The sequence below is a fragment of the Rhinopithecus roxellana genome, chromosome 4 (assembly GCF_007565055.1).
Source record: "Rhinopithecus roxellana isolate Shanxi Qingling chromosome 4, ASM756505v1, whole genome shotgun sequence".
NCBI classification, from domain to species: domain Eukaryota; kingdom Metazoa; phylum Chordata; class Mammalia; order Primates; family Cercopithecidae; genus Rhinopithecus; species Rhinopithecus roxellana.
Window position 1 is genome coordinate 27475348 of NC_044552.1, and position 13876 is coordinate 27489223.

At 52.2% G+C, this 13876-nt stretch overlaps 1 long non-coding RNA gene across 2 annotated transcripts; it reads right to left on the reverse strand.

The window, feature by feature from the left end:
- Positions 1 to 4330: 4330 nt before the first annotated feature.
- Positions 4331 to 13654, reverse strand: LOC115896784. Of its 2 annotated transcripts, none has more exons than XR_004056651.1 (3): positions 13442 to 13654; positions 7535 to 7726; positions 4331 to 5143 (listed from the first exon to the last, which is right to left on the reverse strand). It is a non-coding gene; the product is annotated as an uncharacterized LOC115896784 (long non-coding RNA). The 2 variants fall into 2 exon arrangements; XR_004056650.1 differs by lacking the exon at positions 13442 to 13654 and adding an exon at positions 9023 to 9430.
- Between the last annotated feature and the right edge of the window lie 222 nt (positions 13655 to 13876).

Genomic DNA, 13876 nt, shown 5'->3' on the forward strand with positions numbered 1-13876 from the left:
ACATCTGTGTTTTAAACCTAAGGCCATCTAACTTTTGCTCTATTTCCAACCACTAATTAAAAATGGACTCCTCCTCTCTTCTTCCCTCTTTCTTAGTATATTCCCTTAGAGTTTATCATGATGATCTGTGAGAATAATTGTCATAGATGGCTTTGGGGGACCATTTCTGCATGTAGATGGACTGGGGCTGTCAATGAAACCTGGATGGTTATAAGCTTTCTATTTTAATGAATTTTTACAAGTACAAATGTATCTTCAGAGCCACCTTTTGTTTGCCTCAAGAAATAGCCAATTCATGTTACATTTTTAAAAAGGTCTTCCACTATTTAAAATGAATGATTTGGGATGGGGGAGGGTGTGAGTGTGGCAGAGATTGGTTGTAGCCACCTTCAGCTTACTAATTTCCACTTCCTGCAGGTTCCTGGGGGGCATCTGTTAAAGACTGAGAGGACATTGCTTTTCAAAACCTCCTCTCTTTTTACCACTCTGCTCGTCTCCTCAGCTTGGGACCTGAGCGGGCAAGGGCAGAGTAGGAGGGGACGTACCCAAGGGGTGGCGGACAGGCTGGTAGTCCAAGACGGTCTGGAATGGAATAGAATATGAAGAGAAATGCAGCCCACCCACTCCTTCGGGGAGAGGAGAGTGCTGGTGGAGAAACTCGAGCCTGAATTTTTCTTGAGGAAGCTAAGAAGATCCTTTGGCTTCAAGGCAGATGGAACCTGGATGGTTTAGGGGAGGACTGTGACTTGAGAGCGGTGCTCAAAGCTTCTGGGCAGGGCTTTTATCTAGTTGACAGAAGTGAAAATAGTAGACCTTGGCTCCTGTCTGCTCCCATCTCTCTCCTGCCCAAAGTCCTTGGCCAGGCACTGTTTGTTCCTTCCAGGCCAAAGACTTGGGAAAGTAATTTCTGCAGGCCCCCTCCAGAGCTGTTTCCAATCCCACAGACAATCTGGTGGGTGAAGAAACCTGAATTAGCTGAGACTTTCCACAGTAGCCCTCAATCACTTCTCTTCAGCTCAGTTCCAGACCCTTTACAAAGTGCGTGAAGGCACCATTCCCCAAAGTGCAGAAAGGAGGCGCACCCTGCCAGCAGGACAGGACATGTGAAATCAGGGACGTCTCGGGAAACCCTCTAAGGTGGTCCTCGCCCCTGGCCTAGAAGTCTAGGGAGGTGGAGGTCCCCATACATCCACCCCGGGGGTACCTCAGGAACAGAGTAACCGCCCCGCCGGGCCGGCTGGTGGAGTGGGGCCGTTCCTAACGGCTGCCTCCGTCCTGCCTCGAGGTCTAGGGGAGGGGTCTTGGCCACCTCCTCCCGCAGCCTCCCACATCAAGATGGACTCTCAGGAGACTACACCCTGCGTCTGCAGAACCTCAGAATACAGAACCACCAGGGGTTCCTGGCTCTTGGCCCTGAGAGGACTGCTGTTGGGAGACGGGAAGGAATCGAGGGAGGCCGAGGCCCTCAACAACCACCCGGGGACCTCAGAGCAGAGTCCTGCCCCCGCGGACTTGACATGGGCAGCCTGACGCCAGGCGGGGAGAGAGGCCCGGGCGGGGCCGGGAGGAGGGGGCGGGGCCGGGGCGTTGAAGGCCACCAGGTCCCTCCCCACGTGCCCGCTGTCCGCGCGCTGCGGCCTCGGAGTAACCGCTGTTCTCAAAGGCTGCCTCCGTCCTGCCGTGCGGCCTTTAGGGGGCTGGGGCTGGCAGAACCATAACTCCCTCTCTGAGGGTGAAAAAGGGCCTTGATTGCCAGAAGGGCCCTCGGATGGGGACGCGGGATGAAGCGGGGCCGGGGGCGGCAGGGGCGCTTTCCTGGAGGCTGGGAAACCTGGAGGGAGGCCCCCAAAACCTCTTGGTTCGCCGACCCCTTAGTCCCAGAGGGATAGGAGGTGGGCTGTGCCTCAGCAGGGTCGCAGGCATTGCAGGAGCATCACGATAGTCAGAGCATGTTGGCATGGAGGCCGCTCAGCCCAGGGAGGCAGGATTCAGGCCCCCAAATGGAAGGCATGCAGTCGTGCCCGCCTAGAGGCGTTAATAGTGTGCCACAGTTTGGGGGTGAGGATCTGACAACTTCATACCTTTCTGAGTTGCCTTTTCAAGTCTGTAGGATCAACCCACAGCTTGGTTCCTGTGAAGTGAGCTTGCTGTGACTGCTTCTTCAGTCACAGATGTGGTCATCTTGAGGAGGTGCCTTGGGGTCTGTGGCAAGAGGCAAAAAGGAGAATGCGTGATACTCAGAATGCGCTAAAGCGGGCTCTTACAGAGCAGAAGTCAGTGGCTGCTCACCAGACAGGGGCCTCGGGATTGAGAAAGGCAAAAAAAATGGATGTGCTTCTATCAGCTTCTAAACAACACCAACGAACTCCGGTTGGGGGCAGGTGCCAGCCAGGGCTATTAAATAATAGGAAAGGCTGCCATAGGATGAAAGGATGGGGGAGGGTGGGGGGGGAAGAGGAAGGGGATGCGGTCTAAGAAGCTTCCCAGCACCAGCGGTCTCATTAGCTTTTTGCTATCAGTCCTCAACGACATTCGGGGGACAGTTGCTGACCAGGAGATCTGTTTGTCAGCGAAGGTGTAGGGAAGAGGGGAAGTTTGGGGGCTTAACTGGCTCCCTACTAAGATACCCAGAGAAATGCCTTCATTCACAGAATAAACCAGAGGAAAATTTGAGTCTGAGCCTGAGTTCCAAAGGTTCTGGGTACCAGGGTTTGAATCCAGCAGCATGACTATTCGTGCCTCAGTTTTTTCATCCTGAAATCTGGAAAGTAGTTCTGTTCATTGCGATATTCTCTAGCTAGAACCCAGAAAGGATAAGAAACTGCCTCATGGTAGACTCCCAGGGGAGAAAGTACAAGTAGGAGATGGCCTCAGAGCAGGGACTTCCAGCCTCCCATCCTCTGGTGGTCTGGAAGGATCACAGGATGTCAAGGCCTTGCTCCTGTGGCCTTGATTCGGATTAGCTGTGGTTCAAGACTGCCTGTGTGGCACATGTGGATACGTGCAAGGTCGCCGAGGCAGTGCTGTGCCCTTTAACATTCATCTGCTTTCCCAACCCAAAGGCAGACTCCCTAAAGGGTAGGGAATGCCTCATTCCCCACTGGGCCCTCCTGCAGCTCCTGGCATGGAACTGACACATAGTTGGCATTGGCAATGCACATATTTACTAGATCTTAAAGAAGGCCAGACCCAGAACCAGAGGCACATAAATAAGATCTGTATCAGCAGTGGGGTAGAGAAAGGGTGGGAAACTAAGTGAAATCTAGGAATGCATCCAAGGAAGTAGATCAATTTGAGCTTTAACTACTGGAGAATGGCGCCTGAGCAGGCCCCGTTTGTTCACACTTATAGCTAATTGTATATACCTTCAAGGAATGTAAGAGCCAGCAGGAAATTCCCCTCCTCCTGAACCACAAAGGATTTCTAGGTGGGCAGTGATTGTCTATGGGCCATGGCGTAAGACCTCCCCCAACCCCCCACAACCAAAGTATCTTCTTGCTCTCTAAAAAAAATGTGTGGAGACTACATATTCTTGCCTGTCTAGTCAGCCTTGGTTAATTTCATAAAGTAAAGGGACCCTGAGCCTGCCTGCCCGGCCCAGAGTTTAGAGTTGAAAGGGAAACATCTTTGAGGTGGAAACCAAGTGCGTGGATCAAATGGTCCTGATGGTGCATAGAGCCTTAGGTTTGGAAAGAAGTGAAGGGCCTGCTGCCTTGCTGGGGACTTGAGCCTCTCAGTCACTGGTGCTCTCTGGAGTTGCCCCCTCCCCAGGGACAGTGGCCCTTGTTGGCCTCCAGGCCCCCTCCTTCCCTGGATGCTGTGCTGTTCTCCGCTTGGTCTTGTTTCATTGGCTGTGGCAGAATCTTTGGTCCCCAAAAGGCCCAGGAAACAGAGCCTAGCAAGGACCTGAGGCAACTGGGTGCCCCAGGACCACAGGAACTCATGTGTACTGTGAGGGCTTTAAGAACTTTGAAGTGGGGAGTCTCCGATATGGATCAGGGCTGTGGGTGCGGATGCTGTCAATAAGCCACACGCAAAGGTTGGGTCAATATGACTGCTTCTCAGACCCTCTTCGGAGGGAGACTCTCCCTCACCTGCCTGACCAAATTCCCTCTGGGAAGAAGGACCTAGGGAGCGTTCCCTGGCCCATGTGACACAGGCCCAGGCCCAGGCCCCCACTGAGACAATGGACCCTTTCTTTGCCCACTGAAAGAGGTCCCCAAAAGATGAGCTCTGTTACAAGCAGAACAGACAAGGAACAGTGGGATTAGGGCTCCAAAAACCCTCCAGAACTATCAGAGAATTCTGGACAGTGGTCCCTGATGGCATTTGTGTTAGGGTGGGAACAAGAGCCTTTCTCACAGGCACCTCTGCAGGTGGGGTTGAGACTGTCAAATACCGGCCGAGGCCAAGGGAGACTCTGTCATGTCTGAGGCCATAGACATGTTTTCTTCTGGACTTCAGCGAGAGGCAGAGCTCCCAGCCTCATGGAGTCACCTCGGCTCTGCCTGGGAAGAAGCAAGGGAAGCCCATTCCTCCTCGTGAGTTGGCCTCTGGGGAGGCAAAGTCAAGTGTGTGATGGTTCCTTACCTGTGCAGGGAAAATGGAACTTGGGAGTCAGTTGTCTGAAGGCATCACTCCTTGTATGACTCCTGCAAGCCCAAGCTACCTGTTCCTGCACAGAAACCTCCCTGGCCTCATTCTGTGGGTAGCAAACCCACATATTCAGTTATTGCTGTTTTCCTCCTTCCTTGGATACTTGTCTCTAATAAATATTTTCAGTGGGACCCGCAGACGAACCCTAGCCCCAAACATAAGACGGCTATGTCCAAAGGGGCTCCTGGGACAGTGATACTCCAGGGGGTGTCAGGCAAAAACAAAAGCGAGCTTCTTGGCCACCTCCCCCCTCAGCCTTCTGCGTAAAGATGGACTTGAAGGAGGAGACCACATCCTGCAACTACAGAACCTCACCGTACGGAACCACTAGGGGATCCTCGTCCACCGCCCTGGGTGAAATTGATGTTGGGAAGATGAGATTAGTAGTGAGGCCCATCACCCCGCCATGACTCACCTTCTTCTGCCTCCATACCTGTCCTTCAGACCATATCCTTGCTGAGGCAGAGCCACTGAGTTCAGGGAGCACCTGTAGGCAGATGAAATTGGGCTGTGGTGGGTGTGGGAATCCCTGTGGGCTTCCAAAAGCACTTCGGTTTCTGCCCTGCCTGGTGTGGTTCCAGAACCCAGGGTGGTGGCGAGGTGGGAGCTGGCAGAGGCCAGGGAAGAAGTTCCAGGATCAGAGCTCACCTTTCCCTTCTTCACCCTGATCAGGCAGAAAAACATGAGGTTGCAGGCCTGGCCGTCTCTTAGACTGCACATTCTTGTGGAGAGTGAGGCCTTTGCCTGTTCGGATTTGCTGCCTCGTGTGTTTCAAGCTGACCCACACTTCACAGGCTGCTTTGAAGCCTTCCCTACCCACCCAGTGAGAAACATCCCTGGGGAGAGGCAGAAATGGGTCTTTTAGTCTTGCAGCCCTTGTTTGTTTAAAATGTCAGGCTGACTTCTTCTCAGTCCCAGAAATATTTTACTGGCATGGCTTCAGCAAACGTGACTCAAAGCCTAGAAGGACATGGCCAGATCTCACTGAGTGACCGTTTAGTCCAACCTAAGGACTGATGTTAGAAGGAAAGATTCTTTCTCCAGGTCAAATTAGACTTATGCAGATCAAATTAGAATACCAAGAGAAGGAGGCACTTTGGCCAGGATGGGGAGGGGCTAAAGAGCAGGCAGCAAGCTTGGGGCGAGCTGGAAGTATGTGCAACACAGGCTTATAGGAGCACAGGCTTCCAGTGGTGGGGAAATCTCCAATTGGGTGGGTAGTAAAGACTTAAACCTGTTAAAATAAATTGATTAGCAAAAGATCTCTGCTCAGTGCTCTTTAAACTCTAACATCTGTTCCCAGTAAATAATTAACATAGCAGATACTAATTAGGAGGCTTAAAAGGAGGAGATGGCAGCTTAAAACATGCACTAAGATGCCTCTTTGCCTAAGAAATGCACACGCAAACCCACACTCAGGTGTTAAGGAAAAAGTGCTGATGGTGCTGCTTCCTCCTTCTGTCCCTTGTCCCAGGCTGCACACCTGGTCCTACCCCTGTCCCTAGTAGGCTGGCATCTTCACAGCTGCTTCCTCCCACCCTAGGACAACAAGTACCCCCGGAACACTGGCCGGCAGCCACGGTAAGGGTGTCCATGGATTCCTAGAACTACAAGTGGTGGAAGGCAGCCCCCTCTCCAACCCTCCCTGTCACACACACCCTCCCCTGCAGCAGGCAAATAGCTTTTGTTTGCTGAGGCTCTGCTGGAGTCCTCCTTACCTGTCCCTCACCAAGGGACAGATGCACCTCTGATAATGGGCAGAAGTTGGGTGTCAGTGATGGGAAGATTCTAGACTACTCCCTAGGAGATAGCCCCTTCTCTTCCCTTAAGCATCCCCTTCCCTGCTTGGTTTTCTGGATATTCCAAGAATATCCTTTTCAATATCCTTTTCCTTGCCTCCTTTGCTCAGCAGTTTCCTGTGGAGTTCAGTGTCTTCAGCAGATCACCGTTGTTTTCAACTTTGGAAGGAGCAGGGCTTCTGGGGACACTCAAGATATTCCCGGGCAGAGTGGGTGGCTAGCTTCTCCCGGTAGGGCAGCCCAACTCCTGTCTGCATGGAGTTGGAGCTGCCACCACCAGGTCTGGTCAGGGGCCAGGGTAAAGCTAGTTCATACTGTCTTCTCTGGGTGAGTAGCTTGAGCCCACTGAGACTACCTGGGAATTGAGAAGATGTATATACTCGGATGTCTACTCTCTATCAAATGTTGCAAGAGTTTTGTAAGGACAGGGTGGCCTGGCTCCACACTCACTGGCAGGTGCTGCCCTCAAGGGGCTGCTTCTCCTTTCATGTAGAAGAGGGTTTCTCAGGTTCTGCTGGTGAACCAAGGTCACTGAGTACCATCTTTATTGGCACTCTAGCCCGTTTGACCTAGGGCTAGAACCCAGCCCAGGCTGGGACAATGCCTTCTGGCTGGAACCCAAAGCAATAGGTGGGAGAGATCTGGTGGGAGTCACGTGTCTGCCCAGGTGAAAAGATTCCAGAAATTACCCACACATCATTTTCTCCGTGAATTAACTGAGCATTTAATTCCTGAAAACTTTGATTTGCAAAAGGACCTGGCTTGATTCTTTCAGAATCTCTAGTAATTTTCCTTCTGATCAGAGGTCATTGGAATGGAATGGAACTATATGGAGGTCTCTTGGATTGAGAAGTGGAAGAGTCGCTGGGCGCTCTCTTATTCCACACTTTCAGAGCCAAAATTCAGAAAGAAGGGGCAGTAACCCTCATAGGTACTTCACTCCCAGGAAACCCTCTCTTCACTACAGGTTGAATCAGAGACCTAGTGAGTGCCTCGGACTCCCGCAGGCAAGGCTTAGTGGTTGGTGATCAGTGTGGATGGGCAGGAGGGTGGACTAAGCAGAGTCACAGTGGGCTTACCAATCAGTGCAGGGCTGCTGTGGTATGGGGGTAGAAGCTAGCTGGCTTCATTTTTGAAGAACTTTTAAGTCCATGAGCCTCTGGATCTCAACAAAGGTGTAGGATGGCCAGGGTAGCATGCTGGGCCTTGGCATTTCTATGTTAGTTGGAGGCATCAGGCTCGAGGCATCGAAACACAGACTTGGGCAGGTGCTGTGAAGAGAAGGACCACCTAATATTAGAAACTTCAGTGGAGGTGGGGAAGGATATGCAGTCTCCTTGGGGATAGAGGACAGAACTTCTTTCCTAGGGAGGAAAGGAGGGGGTCCCTTGGCTGGAGGGCAATGTGGCCTCTCTGAGCAGAGTGGGTGGTTCTTGGCTGGAAGGAAGGCTGAAGGGTAGCTGAGATAGGGCTCCAGACTCTGTCACATGTCCTGCCATTTAGAATGGCGACTATGGAAACCTCCGTCTGACCGGTATTTGGAGAGACTTTAGATGGATGATGGGCTCAGTGGCTGATGGCCAAGTTAAGTGGCTCTCTTGTCCACAGGGAACAGCATTTCTTAGCCTCTATTGAGAGGTGCTCAGACTCCAAGAGCAGGACACACTAAGTTAATGAAGAACTAGAACCCTTCCCCATGCATCCAGCAAGAAAACATTGCCTGGCACACATTCCTGGACGTGGCGGGGGGGTGCCTCTGGAAGCCAGGGGTGGGCTTGGCCAGGCAAGGGTGGATTGGTCAAAAGCCAAACTGTCCTGACCCTCCCCTGTCCCCCTGGCTGTGGCCTAGAGGCTTACTTTCTCTCTCCAGTTACTGGTAGGACGCTTTTGAGTGTCCAGCTGAGGGGAAGCATGGCATCTGCAAAGGCAGTGTAGGGCTATAACCTTGGTGATCAGTGAGAGAGAGGGTAAAGGCCTCTGCATCCTGCTTCTTCCCCATCAGTGTATGCTGAACCCAAGGTCTCCTGGTCTCAGAGGGGCCAGCGCTGGGAGTGAGTGCTTTCCTGTTGTTATTTCTAGATTGGCTAGAAATACAGACAGGGCCAAGATCAGGTGTCTCATAAACACACGTTCCTCTCTCTCACTGCCTGCCATCCTTTCCCAGGCCTCTTCTCAAGGCCTCTATGAAGTGCCTCACGGCCATCTGGCCCAGGCCTGCTGTAGTGACGTGGAGAGCTCTTCCTCCTCTGCTTCATCCGATCAAACCCTGCCCTCTGTTCAGGTCTCAGTTCCAATGCCATTTCCTTGATAATATGTTTCCTTCAGGCAAGGCAGCTGCCAGGGACATGTCTGTGAGCCACTCCCTCATGGCACCCGGCACAATTTGAAACCACACATTGATTTGTGTGATTATTTGATTAATGTCTCCCTCGCCTCCAAGACAGACCTCGCCTGATTCAGCTGAACATCTTCCCTGGCCTCTGGCACATAATAGGTACTCAATAAATATTTGTAGAATGCATGAATGCCAGGGTCGATGTGAGTTCTCTCTTTTTCCGCACACTCACCTGTGTAGCCCTCGTTCATTCGGCAGTTGGCTTGAATGACTTGGCTGCCCTGTACCACGAGGCGAGGTGGCCCAGGGAGAGAAGTGGGGTGAGGTGCAGAGGGAGCGGGAGATCCTTCTGACTGCCATGGGCATAAAGATGACGGAGGAGGAAACCCAGGGAAACTTACGGAACAACAGCGAAGGGCTGGCAGAGGAAGATGGCCCAGTGTCAGGGGGACGGGGAGTGAGAGGAGGTTCGAGAAGAAGACCAAAAGAGTAACATAGCAAGAAATGTCTGTGCTATTGTGGGGGCGCTGGGGACAGAGTCGGAAGGGGCGGCAGGGCTGTTGCTGTAGATGCCACGAGGGAAAGGTTATTGGACGCTGGCCCAGGCACGGGCAGAGGCACCCTCGAGGGCCGAGGTAAAGTGCACACCCAGCATAAAGAAAAGGAAGGGAACCGAGGGTTTTAAAGCTGGTACAACCTTTCTGGAGGGCCATCTAACAAAAATATTTAAATAGAAATAAAAAGCAGAGCCATTTTTGAGACTCTCTCCAACAGAAAGAATACAGAACTCCGTGAGGATAAGCATGCAGGGATAGTTGTGGCAGCCTGGCAGTGTTTAAAAACATGGGGAACAACCTGAGTGCCTGCTAAATGGGGAGCCCTTAAACTCATGGCACAGCCACAGAATGGGGTGCAGTGCAGTCTCACAGAGTGTGGCTGGGCGTATACACTGATCTGATGTGGAACCACGTTGGCTTGAAATGAAGCAAGCTGCAGAATAATATGTGTACTGGGATCTCATATACGTTTTTGAAACCAACTTGTGTGCATAAACCTACGTTACGTTTGCATGTAGTAAACAGTGGAAGGACACATGCTCCACCTTTAACACCATTCAGGGCAGGGTAAGAGGGACTCACACATTTGACTCTCTCTTTAGTGTTGTTGAAATAAGCATGGATTTCTTCTGTAATAAAAAGGAATAGGAAAGGTTGTAGGATGTGGCAACAAAGAGGGGGCTGAGTCTCTGGGGGATGAGACCCAAGAGCTGGTGGGAGAGGAGGCCAATGACACCGGATGAGATGGACAGGAAGGGTGGGTGGGCCTTCCACAGACTGTGAAGATCCTTCCAGAGGTTTCTGATAAATGGCAATTTTGAAAGAGGACGCTAGCTTAAGGAAGGGGGATAGTGAAGGGAAGGTATAAATCTAATGGGAGGTAGGCTGTGGGGAGGGAGGCGAGGGCAGAAGGAACTTAACAGAAATCTGGGGAGAGGGATACTTGGCTGGAGAGCCAGCCTGGGGTGGGCAGAAAGGCTGGCGTATCCCAAAGCCCAGGCAAAGGTGTAACCCTACAAAAGGGCAAGGAGCACATTGGAGGTAATGGGAGACATGGACAGACGACGTGAGGTTGGCGGGTTGGGGGGAGTTCACAATTGATGGCCGAGGTGTTTATCAGTGAACTAGGAGTGGATGTTGTCAACTGATGGGGGTAAGGGTTTGAGGGTAATGATGGATGAATTCTGGGAATTTGGGGAAAAGGGCCAGCAGGGGTTAGCAGAGGGGGGTCCGCCCTGCTGAGCTCTGATAGAAGAAGCTGGTAGTTATGCATTTTTCTCTTAGCAGAGCTAAAGGACAAGACTTGAGAAAATGAAAGGTCCACTGTTCCAAGGTTGGAGACCAGCAAGGCAAGCCCAGCATAAAGAAAAGGGAACCAAGGGTTTTAAACAGATTGACCCTGAGGTAGAGAAAAAACATATGTAACTGAAGAGCTTCAAGTTGGAATGAGCAGCCATAACATGATTCCAGAGAAGGGAGTGGTGGGGAGCCAAGGTGGGAGCTCCATAGGTAATGCTGGGTTCAAGTTTTGGCTGTGGGGATGGATGGCAGAAGTGGAGATGAGCAGTCTCCTTGGGGGTTGATAAAATTGTTTAGGCTGATAAGTATTGGGGCAGAGATGAAATTGGTGAGTCTGAGGTCAGAGCCCTCCATTCATTCATTCAACAAATATTTATTGAGCATCTACTACGTGCTAGGCATTGTTCTAATAAGCTCCCGTGGGGATGTAAATGTGGAAGTACACTGGGTTGTTGATAGATGAAGATGGGAAGAAGATGGTCATGTGACAGGAGAGGGCTCCGAGAGGAAGAGGAAGCATCACCAAGAGGGGTTAGAATGGTCAGGAGTGGGAGGAAAGAAGCCAGTAAGGCACAGTCCTGAAGTCCTTGCCTGAGGGAAGATAGAAAAGAGAAGAGCCTTACTGTTTCTTTCAGAAGAGTTGGAAGAGGAGCCACCCTCAGGGAAGGACAGGTTTTGGATAAGGGGAAGAGACGCCAGGAAGTGAGTGTCTGCGGCTTCCTCGTGCAATGTGGCCTGCCTTCCCAATCCCCTCTGGGCTCACAGGCTGCTACCTGGCCAAGGGGAAGGATAGGGTAAAGATCAGGGGACATCTGTCCTCAGATACCACAAGGCTCCATCCCCAGGATTATGGCACTCTCCTCTGTGACCAGCTCTGGATTTTGGCCCTCACACTGAATGCAAGTACAGAGAAACAAGAAGGCTCAAGATGAACGGGCCGAGCAGATATAGTGCCAAGAGACAGAGGTCCATGAGGAGCCCTACGTGGTGAACACAGAGGAGCAGAAGCCCCAGGACGTTCCTGAGGGAAGGTGTAGATGCACACAGTGGCAGGGCTGGAAGACAGTCATACACAGAGGGAAATGTGACCCCTAAAGAGGTCAAGGCTACTGCAGGACAACCACTAGACACATCTGGTTCCACCAAGTCTTAAGGGATCCCATTAGATGGCAGCAGTCCCTCTGATGGCTTCTTCCTGTCATTGGACCACTCTGGAGGAGGAAAAAGAAGAGGTCCAGGGGGCAGTGGTGGGGTCAGTGGTGCAGAAGAGCCTGGGTGGAGGTGGGTGGTGATGACTCGATGGCCTGGGCTCACTCTGTGGCTCTCAGGGAGGCTGCCTTTCCTTCCACCTTGACACACTGGCCCTCTCCCACATTTTACTTTTCAGATTGAGCTCCGCTTTCTAGCGTCACCTGCTTTTTCACCAGTCCCATTCCCTCTACCACCAGCCACGTCATTTGACTTGAATATCCTGGTCTTCGTCATTTGGCTTGACTATTCTGGTCTTCATTCCCTGTCCCTTGACGTGTGGGTGCGGCAGGTCCCCTATGCACTCCTGTCCATCAGCGTGACAACTGCAATCAAGTTCTGCTTTTTAGGTTCCAAAGGAAGCTGTGGATGACCTGGAGCCTTTGGCTTCTCTGCCTAAGAAGATTCCGCTTAGGCAGGCGGGCTGCTCTGAGTCTGGAACGGTCTTTCTGGAATGGCTGGAGGCAGGAGCCATTTGTGGGGGTGTGGAAAGTCATTGGTGGAAATGTTTTCCTCCCTTTGTCCTGAAAGCCTTTGGGATGCCCTCAAGGCTGGGTGGTGTCCCCACCAGCCAGCCAGAAGGTGATGGGCTGTTGCCCTTTCTTCTCCTAGCAGGGAAGGGGAGAGAAGGAGAGCCGGAAGTGAGGCATGGGAGTGAGACCGTGGTGGGAAAAGAGGACACTGGAAGGAAGATCTACTTTTCCAGTCTGCAGGTGGCCCCCAAGGAGCCACAGTAGGTCACGAGGGGGAAGTGCAAAGTTGCTTAGAAGAGGGTCCAGGGTGGAAGGTGGAAAGCAGAAAGTCCTGGAAGTGGATTGGCTTCCAGGGTTGGGAGTGGGAACGTGGACTTGTGCTCACCTCACCTGCAGTTAAACTCCGAGGGGCTCCTTTGGGGAGAAAGAAGGGACACCGTTGTGGAGAATAGGGCTCCTTCCTTTCTCCTCCCCACCTCCCCACTGTGCAAATGCTGGGGGTCTGAGCAGTTAGGGTTCTCAGAAGGGCCTCACAGACAGCACTAGCGGTTTCTTGGGGATTAGGAGGTGTGTCTTGAACCTGGGCCATGAACTGGAAGTGTGGAGTGACTTCTTACCTGGCCACGCGCCCCCCGCCACCCCCCGCCCACCGTCATCCCTCCCGGGGCTTGGCCTTGGTCAAGGCCCATTCTGGAGCACTGGGCTCTGCTCATGAGTGCACACTGCTTTCTGCTGGGACCAGCAGGCTCACAGTTGCCTAGAAACCATTCTGATTTTTCACAAATCTTTGCCTGCCTTTCATTCACCACACACAGGAAGAGCCCACAGCTGGCAATGCTGTGCACACTGTGTGGCCTGAAATGTAAGAAAGGCCATAGCTAGAGCTTCTGCCAGGGCAGCGGCACTAAGGACAGGCTTGCAGGTCAGTCACAGGACTAGGCCTCTCGGCTGCTGGGCCCCCAGTGGGGTCCCCCTGCTCCCTCCATTATCCTTGTAGGGCTCTCTCTGAGTGCATCTAAGCCCTACTTCACATTTATTTTTAGCATAGAATACTCTCCAGAGAGAAGAGCTTACCTGCTTTACTCAACGGGTTCTTGCAGCCCAAGGGATGCCTTAGCCTTGATATTGTAGGATTTGTAGGCTGATTCATGATCCCTGCCGACATATCCTTAAAAGACTGGATAGATGCTACACACAGCTCAGCCCAGCCCTCTTCTTTCTAGAACACCCCCATTCTCCCCATCCCCAGCTGCCTGGCACCCTTCTCTGGACTAGAAAAAGCCTTGTAACATCTTGCTTCACTGACAACAGAATGAGTGGGTTTCCTGTGCGGAAACACCTTGCTTGGGTGAAGTGTCAGATGAGGCTGTATTTTGCTTTCAGTTGGTGGCTCCACTCTTCTGTTGGCTTCCTATGCTCAGGGGCGCCCGGATCCTCCCCCTTATCTCAGGGCCACACCCTACACTTGTCGACTCGGAATCTGTCATTTACTTCCCTGCGCCCTGGGCT